Here is a 15,827-nt window from a genome sequence, read left to right as displayed (position 1 = left end):
TGCAATTTCGTGCACCACTAATCGTCTGGAGGCATCACCCTTGTTGATAGCTACATCCCATCCTCTCAGTGAAAATGGTCCAAATGCTCTGTCACAGCACGGCTAATCATCTGTCGGTTCTCAATCAGGTTGGAGTAGAATCCATTGATTCTTTTACGTTTGTCATCACGCCCAGCCTTCAGGAGTTTGAAGCTCGTCACAGTCATTCAATACCGGAATCCTACTCGGAATACCACAGACAAGGTTAGACTTTCCGGATTCCCGGGATCCTACTCGGAATACCACAGACAAGGTTAGACTTTCCGGATCCCCATGAATGCCGCCATCTATCTAGCTTATACCACGAAGATTCTGTTGGGGAATCTAAGAGATATGCGCCCGGCCTAGAGTAGAACGGAAGTGGTTGTCAATCACGCGCGTTCATAGGTGAGAATGATGATGAGTGTCACGGATTATCACATTCATCAAGTTAAAGTGCAACGTATATCTTGGAATAAGAATAAAAGAGAATTGAATAGAAAATAATAGTAATTGTATTGAAACTTGAGGTACAGCAGGGCTCCACACCCTTAATCTATGGTGTACAGAAACTCTACCGTTGAAAATACATAAGTGAAAGGTTGAAACATGGCCGAGAGGCCAGCCCCCTGAATGATCAAAAGACCGAATGGTCAAAAGATTACTAATACACTAGTAAAAAGTCCTATTTATAATAAACTAGCTACTAGGGTTTACATGAGTAAGTAATTGATGCATAAATCCACTTCCGGGGCCCACTTGGTGTATGTTTGGGCTGAGCTTGGTCTATCCACGAGCTGAGGCTTTTATTGGAGTTGAACTCCAAGTTATAGCGTGTTTTGGGCGTTCAACTCCGGGTCATGACGTGTTTTTGGCGTTTAACTCCAGACAGCAGCATGTACTAGGCGTTCAATGCCAAGTTATGTTGTCAATTTCCGAATAAAGTATAAACTATTATATATTTCTGGAAAGCTCTGGATGTCTACTTTTTAACGCCGTTGAGAGCGCGCCATTTACAGTTCTGTAGCTCTAGAAAATCCATTTCGAGTACAGGGAGGTCAGATTCCAACAACATCAGCTGTCCTTTTGTCAGCCTTTTTCAGAGTTTTGCTCAAGTCCCTCAATTTCAGCCAGAAATTACCTGAAATCATAGAAAAACACACAAACTCATAGTAAAGTCCAGAAATGTGAATTTAACATAAAAACTAATGAAAACATCCCTAAAAGTAGCTTGAACTTACTAAAAACTACCTAAAAACAATGCCAAAAAAGTGTATAAATTATCCGCTCATCACAACACCAAACTTAATTGTTGCTTGTCCTCATGCAACTAAAAATCAATTAGGATAAAAAGAAGAGAATATACTATAAATTCAAAATATCAATGAATATTAATTATAATTAGATGAGCGGGACTTGTAGCTTTTTGCTTCTGAACAGTTTTGGCATCTCACTTTTTCCTTTGAAGTTTAGAATGATTGGCTTCTCTAGGAACTTAGAATTTCGGATAATGTTATTGACTTTCCTAGTTAAGAATGTTGATTCTTGAACACAGCTACTTATGAGTCTTGGCCGTGGCCCTAAGCATTTTGTTTTCCAGTATTACAACCGGATACATAAATGCCACAGACACATGACTGGGTGAACCTTTTCAGATTGTGACTCAGCTTTGCTAGAGTCCCCAGTTAGAGGTGTCCAGAGCTCTTAAGCACACTCTTTTTGCTTTGGATCATGACTTTAACCACTCAATCTCAAGCTTTTCACTTGGACCTTCATGACACAAGCACATGGTTAGGGACAGCTTGATTTAGCCACTTAGGCCTGGATTTTATTTCCTTGGGCCCTCCTATCCATTGATGCTCAAAGCCTTGGATCCTTTTTACCCTTGCCTTTTGGTTTTAAGGGCTATTGGCTTTTTCTGCTTGCTTTTTCTTTTTCTTTCTATTTTTTTTTGCCTTTTTTCTCTTTTTTTTTTCGCAAGCCTTGTTCTTTCACTGCTTTTTCTTGCTTCAAGAATCAATCTCCTGATTTTTCAGATTATCAATAACATTTCTCTTTGTTCATCATTCTTTCAAGAGCCAACAGTTTTAACATTCATAAACAACAAGATCAAAAAATATGCACTGTTAAAGCATTCATTCAGAAAACAAAAAGTATTGTTACCACATCAATATAATTAAATAAAATTCAAGGATAAATTCGAAATTCATGTACTTCTTGTTCTTTTGAATTAAAACATTTTTTCATTTAAGAGAGGTGAAGGATTAATGGGATTATTTATAACTTTAAGACATAGTTACTAACTACTAATGATCATGAAGTAGAGACACAAAACATAGATAAACACAACATAAAAACCAAAAAGCAGAAAGAAATAAGAACAAGGAATGAATCCACCTTAGTGGCGTCTTCTTCTTGAAGGACCAACAATGTCCTTAAGCTCTTCTATGTCCCTTCCTTGCCTTTGTTGCTCCTCCCTCATTGCTCTTTGATCTTCTCTTATTTCATGGAGAATGATGGAATGCTCATGATGTTCCACCCTTAATTGTTCCACATTGTGGCTCAAATCTTCTAAGGAAGTGTTGAGTTGTTCCCAATAGTTGTTGGGAGGAAAGTGCATCCCTTGAGGCATCTCAGGGATTTCTTGATGATGAGCTTCCTCATGCATCTCTTGAGAACCGTGAAGGGTCTCTCTTGCTTGCTCCATCCTCTTCTTGGTGATGGGCTTATCCTCTTCAATGGAGATGTTTCCTTCTATGATAACTCCAGCTGAGTAACATAGATGGCATATAAAGTGAGGAAAAGCTAGCCTTGCCATGGGGAGGACTTGTCGGCTATTTTGTAAATTTCATTGGAGATGACCTCATGAACTTCTACTTCCTCTCCAATCTTGATGCTATGAATCATGATGGCCCGATCCACTCTCTTCCATTGAGCTCCTTCCACACATATGTCCATAAGGACTTGGTCCAACCTTTGATTAAAGTTGACCCTTCTAGTGTAGGGGCGTTCATCTTCTTGCATCATGGGCAAGTGGAATGCCAACCTCACATTTTTCGGACTAAAATCTAAGTATTTTCCCCGAACCATTGTGAGATAATTCTTTGGACTCGGGTTCATACTTTGATCATGGTTCCTAGTGATCCATGCATTGGCATAGAACTCTTGAACCGTTAAGATTCCGACTTGTTGCATGGGGTTGGTTAGGACTTCCCAACCTCTTCTTCGGATCTCATGTCGGATTTCCGGATACTCATTTTTCTTGAGCTTGAAAGGGACCTCAGGGATCACCTTCTTCTTTGCCACAACATCATAGAAGTGGTCTTGATGGCTCTTGGAGATGAATCTTTCCATCTCCCATGACTCGGAGGTGGAAGCTTTTGTCTTCCCTTTTCCTTTTCTTGAGGATTCTCCGGCCTTAGGTGCCATTGATGGTAGTGGAAAACAAAAAAGATTGTGCTTTGACCACACCAAACTTAAAATATTGCTCGTCCTCGAGCAAGAGAAGAAAGAAGAAGAAGAGAATATGGAGGAGAAGGGGAAGTGTAGGTTCGGCCAAGGTATGGAAGAGGGGGTTGTGTTGTGTGAAAATGAAGTAGAATGGAAGGGTATATATAAGGAGAGGGGAGAGTGAAGTTTCGGCTATATAGGGTGGGATTGGGTGGGAAAATATTTTTGAATTTTGAAGGTATGTGGGGTTTATGGGGAAAAGTGGATGGATGTGAGTGGTGAAGGGGGTAATTGGGAAGAGAGATTAAGGTGATTGGTGAAGGGTTTTGGGAAATGTGATATGGGGAAGAGTAAAATAGGATTAGGAGGTAAGGTGGGAATATGGTAGGTGGGGATCCTGTGGGGTCCACAGATCCTGAGGTGATCCTGTGGGGTCCACAGATCCTGAGGTGTCAAGGAATTCCATCCCTGCACCAAAGAGGCATGTAAAATGCCTTTGCACACCATTCTGGCATTTAAACGCCGAGTGGTGCACGTTCTGGGCATTCAACGCCCATGTAAAGCATGTTTCTGGTGTTGAACGCCAGTTTCATGCTTGTTGCTGGCGTTCAGTGCCAGCTTTTCTTCTAGGCACATTCCTGGCGTGCAGCGCCAGGATGTTGCTTGTTTCTGGCGTTCAGCGCCAGATTGATGCTCTGTTCTGGCGTTGAACGCCAGCCATATGCTCCTTACTGGCGTTGAACGCCATCCTGTGCTTCCTCCAGGGTGTGATTTTTCTTCTGCTGTTTTTGATTCTATTTTTAATTTTTATATTTTTTTCGTGACTCCACATGATCATGTACCTAATAAAACACAAAATAAAAATAAAATAAAATAAAAATTAGATAAATAAAATTGGGTTGCCTCCCAACAAGCGCTTCTTTAATGTCAATAGCTTGACAGTAGCTCTCATGGAACCACAAAGGTGATCAGGTCAATGTTGTATAGTCCCAACACCAAACTTGGAGTTTGGATATGGGATCTTGACACCAAACTTAGAGTTTGGTTGTGGCCTCCCAACACCAAACTTAGAGTTTGACTGTGGGGGCTCTTCTTGACTCTGAACTGAGAGAAGCTCTTCATGCTTACTCTCTTTTGTCACAGAGGGATGGCCATGTGCCTTGAACACAAGGTAGTCCCCATTCAATTGAAGGACTATTTCACCTCTGTTGACATCTATCATAACTCCTGCTGTGGCTAGGAAGGGTCTTCCAAGGATGATGTATTCATCCTCTTCCTTCCTAGTGTCTAAGATTATGAAATCAGCAGGGATGTAAAGCCCTTCAACCTTCACTAACACGTCCTCTACTATTTCATAAGCTTGTCTCAATGATTTGTCTGCCAATTGTAATGAGAACAAGGCAGGTTGTACCTCAATGATCCCCAGCTTCTCCATTACAAAGAGTGGCATAAGATTTATCCTTGACCCTAGATCACATAGAGCCTTTTCAAAGGTCATGGTGCCTATGGTACAAGGTATTAAGAACTTGCCAGGATCTTGTTTCTTTTGAGGTAGAGTTTGCTGAATCCAGGTATCTAGTTCATTAATGAGCAAGGGAGGTTCACTTTCCCAAGTCTCATTACCAAACAACTTGGCATTCAGCTTCATGATAGCTCCTAAATATTGAGCAACTTGCTCTCCAGTCACATCTTCATCCTCTTCAGAGGAAGAATAGTCTTCAGAGCTCATGAATGGCAGAAGGAGATTTAATGGAATCTCTATGGTCTCTATATGAGCCTCAGATTCCTTTGGATCCTTGATAGGAAACTCCTTCTTGCTTGAGGGACGTCCCAGGAGGTCTTCCTCACTAGGATTTTCGTCCTCCTCCTCCCTTGCGCATTCGGCCATATTGATTATATCAATGGCCTTGCACTCTCCTTTTGGATTTTCTTCTGTATTGCTTGGGAGAATACTGGGAGGATTTTCAATGACTTTCTTACTCAGTTGGCCCACTTGTGCCTCCAGATTTCTGATGGAGGATCTTGTTTCACTCATGAAACTGAAAGTGGTTTTTGACAGATCAGAGATTAGATTGGCTAAATTAGAAGTGTTTTGTTCAGAATTCTCTATCTGTTGCTGAGAAGATGATGGAAAAGGCATGCTATTGCTCAGCCTATTGCGTCCATCATTGTTAAAGCCTTGTTGAGGCTTTTGTTGATCCTTCCATGAGAAATTTGGATGATTTCTCCATGATGAGTTATAGGTGTTTCCATAAGGTTCACCCATGTAATTAACCTCTGCCATGGCAGGGTTCTCAGGATCATAAGCTTCTTCAAAAGCTGCCTCTTTAGTACTGTTGGATGCATGTTGCCATCCATTCAGATCTTGAGAGATCATGTTGACCTGTTGAGTCAACACTTTGTTCTGAGCCAATATGGCATTCAGAGCATCAATTTCAAGAATTCCCTTCCTCTGAGGCGTCCCATTATTCACGGAATTCCTCTCAGAAGTGTACATGAATTGGTTATTTGCAACCATGTCAATTAGTTCTTGAGCTTCTGCAGGCATTTTCTTTAGGTGAATGGATCCACCTGCAGAATGGTCCAATGACATTTTTGAAAATTCAGATAGACCATAATTGAATATATCTAATATGGTCCATTCTGAAAACATGTCAGATGGACACCTTTTGGTCAACAGCTTGTATCTTTCCCAAGCTTCATAGAGGGATTCACCATCTTTCTGTTTGAAGGTTTGAACATCCACTCTCAGCTTGCTCAGCTTTTGAGGAGGAAAGAATTTATCCAAGAAGGCTGTGACCAGCTTATCCCAGGAGTCCAGGCTATCCTTAGGTTGTGAATCCAACTATATTCTAGCTCTGTCTCTTACAGCAAAAGGGAAAAGCATGAGTCTGTAGACATCAGGATCAACTCCATTCGTCTTTACAGTCTCACAGATCTGCAAGAATTCAGTTAAAAACTGATAAGGATCTTCAGATGGAAGTCCATAGAACTTGCAGTTTTGTTGCATTAAGGCAACTAACTGAGGTTTCAGCTCAAAGTTGTTGGCTCCAATGGCAGGAATGGAGATGCTTCTTCCATCAAATTTGGACGGTTGCTTTGTGAAGTCACCAAACATTCTCCTTGCATTATTATTATTTTTGGCTACCATCTCCTTCTCTTGTTCGAAGATTTCTGAAAGGTTGTTTCTGAATTGTTGTAATTTAGTTTCTCTTAGTTTCCTTTTCAGAGTCCTTTCAGGTTCAGGATCAATTTCAACAAGAGTGCCTTTTTCCCTGTTCTTGCTCATATGAAAGAGAAGAAAACAAGAAAAGAAGAGGAATCCTCTATGTCACAGTATAGAGATTCCTTTATGTTAGTAGAAGAAGAGAAAAGGGAGGAAGAGTGAAGAAGAATGAATAGTCTGTATAAAGAGTAAGGATAGGGGAGATGATAAGAGATGAAGAGAAGTGTTAGTAAATAAATAATTAAATAGAATAAGAAAAGAAAGGGAGAATTTCGAAAATAATTTTGAAAAAGGGATTAGTAATTTTCGAAAATTAAAGATAGGATAAGATTAAAATTAAAATTTAAAACAAAAAGAATTTTTGAAAAAGAGATGAGATATTTTCAAAAATTAGAGAGGGAAAAGTAGTTAGGTGGTTTTGAAAAAGATAAGAAACAAACAAAAAGTTAAAGAGTTAGTTGAAAAAGATATTAAAATCAAATTTGAAAAGATAAGAAGATAAGGAGTTAGATAAGATATTTTGAAATCAAATTTTGAAAAAGATAAAATTTTTGAAAAAGATAAGATAAAAGATAAAAAGATTTAATTTTTAAAATTTGAAATTACTTACTTCACTAACAAGAAACTACAAGATAAGATTCTAGAACTTAAAGATTGAACCTTTCTTAACAAGAAAGTAACAAACTTCAAATTTTTGAATCAATCACATTAATTGTTAGCTAATTTTCGAAAATATGATATAAAGATAAGAAAAAGATTTTGAAAAATATTTTGAAAAAGAATTTTGAAATTTTCGAGAAATAGAAAAAAAATGAAAAAGATATAATTTTTGAAAAAGATTTTGAAAAGATAAGATTTTTAAAATTGAAATTTTGACTTGACTTGTAAGAAACAACTAATTTTTAAAAATTTTTGACCAAGTCAACCCAAAATTTCGAAAATTTGGAGGGAAATAAGGAAAAGATATTTTTTTGATTTTTTTGAATTTTTAATGATGAGAGAAAAACAACAAAAATGACTCACAACATGAAAATTATGAATCAAAACTCATGATGCATGCAAGAACACTATGAATGTCAAGATGAACACCAAGAACACTTTGAAGATCATGATGAACATCAAGAACATAATTTTGAAAAATTTTTTATGCAAAGAAGACATGCAAGACACCAAACTTAGAAATCTTTAATGCATGGACTCTAACAAACGAAAAATGCATATGAAAAACAACAAACAACACAAAACAAGAAAACATCAAGATCAAACAAGAAGACTTACCAAGAACAACTTGAAGATCATGAAGAACACCATGAATGCATGAATTTTTTCGAAAAATGCAAGAAAAATTTTTAAAGCATGCAATTGACACCAAACTTAAAATTTGACTCAAGACTCAAACAAGAACACAAAATATTTTTGGTTTTTATGATTTTATGATTTTTTTTGGATTTTTATTAATTTTTTTCGAAAATATTTTTGGAAAAACGAAAAAGAAAAGAAAATTTTGAAAAACATTTTTGAAAATTTTTGAAAAGAAAATTACCTAATCTAAGCAACAAGATGAACCGTCAGTTGTTCAAACTTAACAATCCCCGGCAACGGCGCCAAAAACTTGGTGGACGAAATTGTGATCCATATTCTGTGTACTTGTATGAAATTTAATAATTGGCTCTATTTGAAGTCACAAATTCGTTCAACTAACCAGCAAGTGTACTGGGTCGTCCAAGTAATAAACCTTACGTGAGTAAGGGTCGATCCACAGAGATTGTTGGTATGAAGCAAGCTATGGTCATCTTGTAAATCCCAGTTAAGTGGACTCATAAAGTCAAATGTGATTAAATTGGATAAATAAAGATAAATAAAATAAAAAGGGATAGAAATACTTATGTAAATCAATAGTGGGAATTTCAGATAGGCGTGTGGAGATGCTAGAATCCTTTCGAATCTCAACTTTCTTATTGCTTTCATCCAATCCTTCTTACTCCTTTCTATGGCAAGCTGTATGTAGGGCATCACCATCATCAATGGCTACTTTTAATCCTCTCGGGAAAATGGTCCTATGCGCTGTCACTGCACGGCTAATCGTCTGGAGGCATCACCCTTGTTGATAGCTACATCCCATCCTCTCAGTGAAAATGGTCCAAATGCTCTGTCACAACACGACTAATCATCTGTCGGTTCTCAATCAGGTTGGAGTAGAATCCATTGATTCTTTTGCGTTTGTCATCACGCCCAGCCTTCAGGAGTTTGAAGCTCGTCACAGTCATTCAATACTGGAATTCTACTCGGAATACCACAGACAAGGTTAGACTTTCTGGATTCCCGGGATCCTACTCGGAATACCATAGACAAGGTTAGACTTTTTGGATCCCCATGAATGCCGCCATCTATCTAGCTTATACCACGAAGATTTTGTTGGGGAATCTAAGAGATATGCGCCCGGCCTAGAGTAGAACGGAAGTGGTTGTCAATCACGCGTGTTCATAGGTGAGAATGATGATGAGTGTCATGGATCATCACATTCATCAAGTTGAAGTGCAACGTATATCTTGGAATAAGAATAAAAGAGAATTGAATAGAAAATAATAGTAATTGTATTGAAACTTGAGGTACAGCAGAGCTCCACACCCTTAATCTATGGTGTGCAGAAACTCCACCGTTGAAAATACATAAGTGAAAGGTTCAGGCATGGCCGAGAGGCCAGCCCCCTGAATGATCAAAAGACCGAATGGTCAAAAGATTACTAATACACTAGTAAAAAGTCCTATTTATAATAAACTAGCTACTAGGGTTTACATGAGTAAGTAATTGATGCATAAATCCACTTCTGGGGCCCACTTGGTGTATGTTTGGGCTGAGCTTGGTCTATCCACGAGCTGAGGCTTTTATTGGAGTTGAACTCCAAGTTATAGCGTGTTTTGGGCGTTCAACTCCGGGTCATGACGTGTTTTTGGCGTTTAACTCCAGACAGCAGCATGTACTTGGCGTTCAACGCCATGTTACGTCGTTAATTTACAAATAAAGTATAAACTATTATATATTGCTGGAAAGCTCTGGATGTCTACTTTCCAACACCGTTGAGAGCGCGCCATTTGGAGTTCTGTAGCTCTAGAAAATCCATTTCGAGTGCAGGAAGGTCAGATTCCAACAGCATCAGCAGTCCTTTTGTCAGCCTTTTTCAGAGTTTTGCTCAAGTCCCTCAATTTCAGCCAGAAATTACCTGAAATCACAGAAAAACACACAAACTCATAGTAAAGTTCAGAAATGTGAATTTAACATAAAAACTAATGAAAACATCCCTAAAAGTAGCTTGAACTTACTAAAAACTACCTAAAAACAATGCCAAAAAAGCGTATAAATTATCCGTTCATCAATCATCATCCTAAAGAAAACATAAACTAACATAGATAAATAAATAAAATTGGGTTGCCTCCCAATAAGTGCTTCTTTAATGTCAATAGCTTGACAGCGAGCTTTAATCTAGTCTCAGCTTTGAGCATTCTTGCTCAACATTGCCTTCAAGATAATGTTTGACTCTCTGCCCATTAACAATGAACTTTTTGTCAGAGTCAATATCTTGAAGCTCTACATATCCATATAGTGACACACTTGTAATCACATATGGTCCCTTCCACCGGGATTTCAGTTTCCCCGGGGAAAATCTGAGCCTAGAGTTGAACAACAGAACCTTTTGTCCTGCCTCAAAGACTCTGGATGACAGCTTCTTGTCATGCCACCTTTTTCCTTTCTCCTTGTAAACTTTTGCATTTTCGAAAGCTTTGAGTCTGAACTCCTCTAGCTCATTCAACTGGAGTAATCTTTTCTCTCCAGCTACCTTAGCATCAAGGTTTAGGAACCTGGTTGCCCAGTAGGACTTGTGTTCCAGCTCCACTGGTAGATGACAGTCTTTTCCATACACAAGCTGGAATGGAGAGGTTCCTATAGGTGTCTTGAATGCGGTTCTGTATGCCCACAGAGCGTCATCCAGACTTCTTGCCCAATCCTTTCTGAGGGTATTTACAGTCCGTTCCAGGATTTACTTTAGTTCTCTATTTGAGATTTTAGCCTGCCCATTTGTCTGTGGATGATATGGGGTTGCCACTTTGTCGTTAATTCCATATCGAACCAGAGCAGAGTCAAGCTTTTTATTGCAGAAATGGGTGCCTCCATCTCTGATCAGTATTCTAGGAACACCAAATCTGCTAAAGATATGCTTCTAGAGGAACTTCAGCACTGTCTTAGTATCATTAGTGGGCGTTGCAATTGCTTCCACCCATTTAGATACATAGTCTACTGCCACCAGAATATAAGTGTTTCAATATGATGGTGGGAAAGGCCCCATGAAGTCAATTCCCTATACATCAAACAACTCAATCTCTAAAATCCCTTGTTGAGGCATGGCATAACCGTGAGGAAGATTACCAGCTCTCTGGCAACTGTCACAGTTACGTACAAACTCTCAAAAATCTTTATAGAGAGTAGGCCAGTAGAAGCCACATTGGAGGACCTTAGCGGCTGTTCGCTTACCTCCAAAATGTCCTCCATATTGCGATCCATGGCAATGCCATAGGATCTTCTACACCTCTTCTCTAGGTACACATCTATGGATTATTCCGTCTGCACACCTGATGAGCGGATAATTTGTATGCTTTTTGGCATTGTTTTTAGTATATTTTTGGTATGATATAGTTAGTTTTTAGTATATTTTTATTAGTTTTTAGTTAAAATTCACTTTTCTGGACTTTACTATGAGTTTGTGTGTTTTTCTGTGATTTTAGGTATTTTCTGGCTGAAATTGAGGGACCTGAGCAAAAATCTGATTCAGAGACTGAAAAGGACTGCAGATGCTGTTGGATTCTGACCTCCCTGCATTCGAAGTGAATTTTCTGGAGCTACAGAAGCCCAATTGGCGCGCTCTCAACGGCGTTGGAAAGTAGACATCCTGGGATTTCCAGCAATATATGATAGTCCATACTTTGCCCAAGATTTGATGGCCCAAACCGGCGTTCAAAGTCACCCTCAGGAATCCCAGCGTTAAACGCTGGAACTGGCACCCAAATGGGAGTTAAACGCCCAAACTGGCACTAAAGCTGGCGTTTAACTCCAAGAAGAATCTCTACACGAAAATGCTTCATTGCTCAGCCCAAGCACACACCAAGTGGGCCCGGAAGTGGATTTTTATGTCATTTACTCATTTCTGTACACCTTAGGCTACTAGTTTTCTATAAGTAGGACCTTTGACTATTGTATTAGAGAGTCTTTCGATCTTTGGATCTTTTGATCATGTTTTTATGATTGAACCCTCTTTGGGAGGCTGGCCATTCGGCCATGCCTAGACCTTATGCTTATGTATTTTCAACGGTGGAGTTTCTACACACCATAGATTAAGGTGTGGAGCTCTGCTGTACCTCGAGTATTAATGAAATTACTATTGTTCTTCCATTCAATTCCGCTTGTTCTTGTTCTAAGATATCACTTGTTCTTCAACTTGATGAATGTGATGATCCGTGACACTCATCATCATTCTCACCTATGAACAAGGTGACTGACAACCACTTCTGTTCTACAAGCAACCAAGGCTCTAGTGAATATCTCTTGGATTCTTGATTGCACGATGCATGGTTGATCGCCTGACAACCGAGTGCTCGTCTGACAAACGAGCCAACCATTCCGTGAGATCAGAGTCTTCGTGGTATAAGCAAGAACTGATGGCAGCATTCAAGAGAATTCGGAAGGTCTAACCTTGTCTGTGGTATTCTGAGTAGGATTCAATGATTGAATGACTGTGACGTGCTTCAAACTCCTGAGGGCGGGGCGTTAGTGACAGACGCAAAAGAATCACTGGATTCTATTCCGGCCTGATTGAGAACCGACAGATGAATTCCGCTATGCTGTGACAGAGCATATGCAATCGCTTTCACTGAGAGGATGGGAGGTAGCCATTGACAACGGTGAAACCCTACACAAGCTTGCCATGGAAGGGAATGAGAAGGATTGGATGAAGATAGTAGGAAAGCAGAGAGACAGAAGGGAAGGCATCTTCATGCGCTTATCTGAAGTTCCTACCAATGAATTACATAAGTATCTCTATCTTTACCTTTGTGTTATTTTCGTTCATCACCATTACCATTTGAGTTTGCCTGACTAAGATTTACAAGATGACCATAGCTTGCTTCAATACTAACAATCTCCGTGGGATCGACCCTTACTCGCGTAAGGTTTATTACTTGGACGACCCAGTGCACTTGCTGGTTAGTTGTGCGAAGTTGTGTAATGCCATGGTATTGAGCTACCAAGTTTTTGGGGTTCATGACCGGGGATTATGAGAGTTGTGAAAAAGTATTGTTCACAATTTCGCGCACCAAGTTTTTGGCGCCATTGCCGGGGATTGTTCAAGTTTTGAGCAAGCTTTTGGTAACATCAGTGCCAAGATCCGGCAACAACACCAAGTTTTTGGCGCCGTTGCCGGGGATTGTTCAAGTTTTGAGCAAGCTTTTGGTAACATCAGTGCCAAGATCCGGCAACAACACCAAGTTTTTGGCGCCGTTGCCGGGGATTGTTCAGTTTGGACAACTGACGGTTCATCTTGTTGCTTAGATTAGGTATTTTTTTTTTCAGAGTTCTTAGGAATGAATTCTAGTGTTTCAAGGTGATGTTCTTATCATCACCAAAGCTGATTGATCTTCATCAATTTAGCTCTTGAATGCAATGTTCTGCTGAAGCTTGGCTGACCATGTCTAATTCCTTTAGACTGAAGCTTTAGACTAACATTGCATGATTCCTGGAATTCTCATTAAGAATTTTGATACCTTTTTCCACTTAATTTTCGAAAAACACAAAAAAATCAAAAAATCATAAAATCCAAAAAATTTCTTGTCTAGTGTCTCATCTTAAGTTTGGTGTCAATTGCATGCATTCATTCATATGTCTTAGTGATCTTCAAGATGTTCTTGATGATTTACTTGCTCTGATCTTTGAATTCTATTGACTTGAGTGTTTTGTGTGTCTCATTTGCATTTTCATTTTGTTAATGTCAGTAGTATACAAACTGCTAAGTTTGGTGTCTTGCATGCATTGTTATTTGATTCTTATTGCATTTTGATTTTTCCTTATTATAAAAAATCCAAAAATATTTTTAATTTGTGTCTTCTCAAGTCAATAATACAGAGAATTGAAGATTCAGAACATACAGCAGAGGAAATGCACAGAAAAAGCTGGGCGTTCAAAACGCCCAGTGAAGAAGGACAGACTGGCGTTTAAACGCCAGCCAGGATACCTGGTTGGGCGTTTAACGCCCAAAAGGGTAGTATTTTGGGCGTTAAACGCCAGAATGTGCACCATTCTGGGCGTTTAACGCCAGGATGGCTAGAGGGGGAAGATTTTGTTTTCAAATCAAATTTTTTTTAGTTTTCAAAATCTTTTCAAAATCAAATCTTTTTCAAATCAATTTTCCAATCAAATCTTTTTCAAAACCAATTTCTTTCCTTTTTCAAAGATACTTGCTACCAATTAATGATTTGATTCAACATTTCAAGTATGTTACCTTTTCTGTTGAGAAAGGTTTAATGTTTGAATCATATCTTTTCTTGTTAGTCAAGTTTTTAATTTTCAAATCAAATCTTTTTAAAATGTTTTTCAAATCATATCTTCTCAATCACATTTTTTTTAAATCAATCAAATCTTCTTAACCACATCTTTTTCAAAATAGTTTTCAATCAAATCTTTTTGACTTCTAATTTCAAAATCTTTTTCAAAAATCACTTGATTTCTTTTCCATTTTCATTTTCGAAAATTAAGTAATGTTTTTCAAAAATGTTTTCAAAATTTTTCACTTAATTTTCGAAAATTACTTCCCTCCTTCTCACATCCTTCTATTTATGGACTAACACTATTCCTTAATGCAAAATTCGAACTCCATCTCCTTTGATAAGTTCGAATTTTCTACTTCTGTCTTCTACTCTTATTTTCCCTCTGACACCTAAAGGAATCTCTATACTGTGACATAGAGGATTCCACATTTTCTTGTTCTCTTCTCTTTCTTATGAACAGGAGCAAAGACAAAGGCATTCTTGTTGAGGCTGATCCTGAACCTGAAAGGACCTTGAAAAGAAAGCTCAGAGAAGCCAAAGCACAACTCTCTTTAGAGCACCTGACTGAATTCTTCAAAGAAGAAGAACTCATGGCAGCCGAAAACAACAACAATGCCAACAATGCAAGGAAGGTGCTGGGTGACTTTACTGCACCTACTCCCGACTTCTATGGGAGAAGCATCTCTATCCCTGCCATTGGAGCAAACAACTTTGAGCTTAAGCCTCAATTAGTTTCTCTAATGCAACAGAATTGTAAGTTCCATGGACTTCCATTGGAAGATCCTCATCAGTTTTTAGCTGAATTCTTGCAAATCTGTGACACTGTTAAGACTAATGGGGTTGACCCTGAGGTCTACAGACTTATGCTATTCCCTTTTGCTGTAAGAGACAGAGCTAGAACATGGTTGGACTCTCAACCTAAAGAAAGCCTGGACTCTTGGGAAAAGCTAGTCAATGCCTTCTTGGCAAAGTTCTTTCCACCTCAAAAATTGAGAAAGCTTAGAGTGGAAGTCCAAACCTTCAGACAGAAGGAAGGAGAATCCCTCTATGAAGCTTGGGAAAGATACAAACAATTAATCAGAAAGTGTCCTTCTGACATGCTTTCTGAATGGAGCATCATAGGTATTTTCTATGATGGTCTCTCTGAACTGTCCAAGATGTCTTTGGATAGCTCTACTGGAGGCTCTCTTCATTTGAAGAAGACGCCTGCAGAAGCTCAAGAACTGATTGAAATGGTTGCAAATAACTAATTCATGTGCACTTCTAAAAGAAATCCTGTGAACAATGGGACTAGTCAGAAGAAAGGAGTTCTTGAGATTGACACTCTGAATGCCATATTGGCTCAGAACAAAATATTGACTCAACAAGTCAATATGATTTCTCAAAGTCTGTCTGGAATGCAAAATGCACCAAGCAGTACTAAGGAAGCTTCATCTGAGGAAGAAGCTTATGATCCTGAGAACCCTTCAATGGAAGAGGTGAATTACATGGGAGAACCCTATGGAAACACCTACAATCCTTCATGGAGGAATCATCCAAATCTT

General features: G+C 38.8%; 2 non-coding genes across 2 annotated transcripts; one reads left to right on the top strand and one right to left on the bottom strand.

The window, feature by feature from the left end:
- The first annotated feature begins 6,119 nt into the window (after positions 1-6,119).
- On the top strand, positions 6,120-6,223 carry LOC112799035 (small nucleolar RNA R71). The gene has a single exon (XR_003200624.1). It is a non-coding gene; the product is annotated as a small nucleolar RNA R71 (small nucleolar RNA).
- Positions 6,224-15,278: 9,055 nt separating this feature from the next.
- Positions 15,279-15,386, bottom strand: LOC112798953 (small nucleolar RNA R71). The gene has a single exon (XR_003200546.1). It is a non-coding gene; the product is annotated as a small nucleolar RNA R71 (small nucleolar RNA).
- Positions 15,387-15,827: the final 441 nt, after the last annotated feature.

Source organism: Arachis hypogaea, chromosome 4, assembly GCF_003086295.3.
Source record: "Arachis hypogaea cultivar Tifrunner chromosome 4, arahy.Tifrunner.gnm2.J5K5, whole genome shotgun sequence".
In the NCBI taxonomy this organism is placed as follows: domain Eukaryota; kingdom Viridiplantae; phylum Streptophyta; class Magnoliopsida; order Fabales; family Fabaceae; genus Arachis; species Arachis hypogaea.
This window is presented reverse-complemented; position numbering and strand designations above follow the sequence as displayed.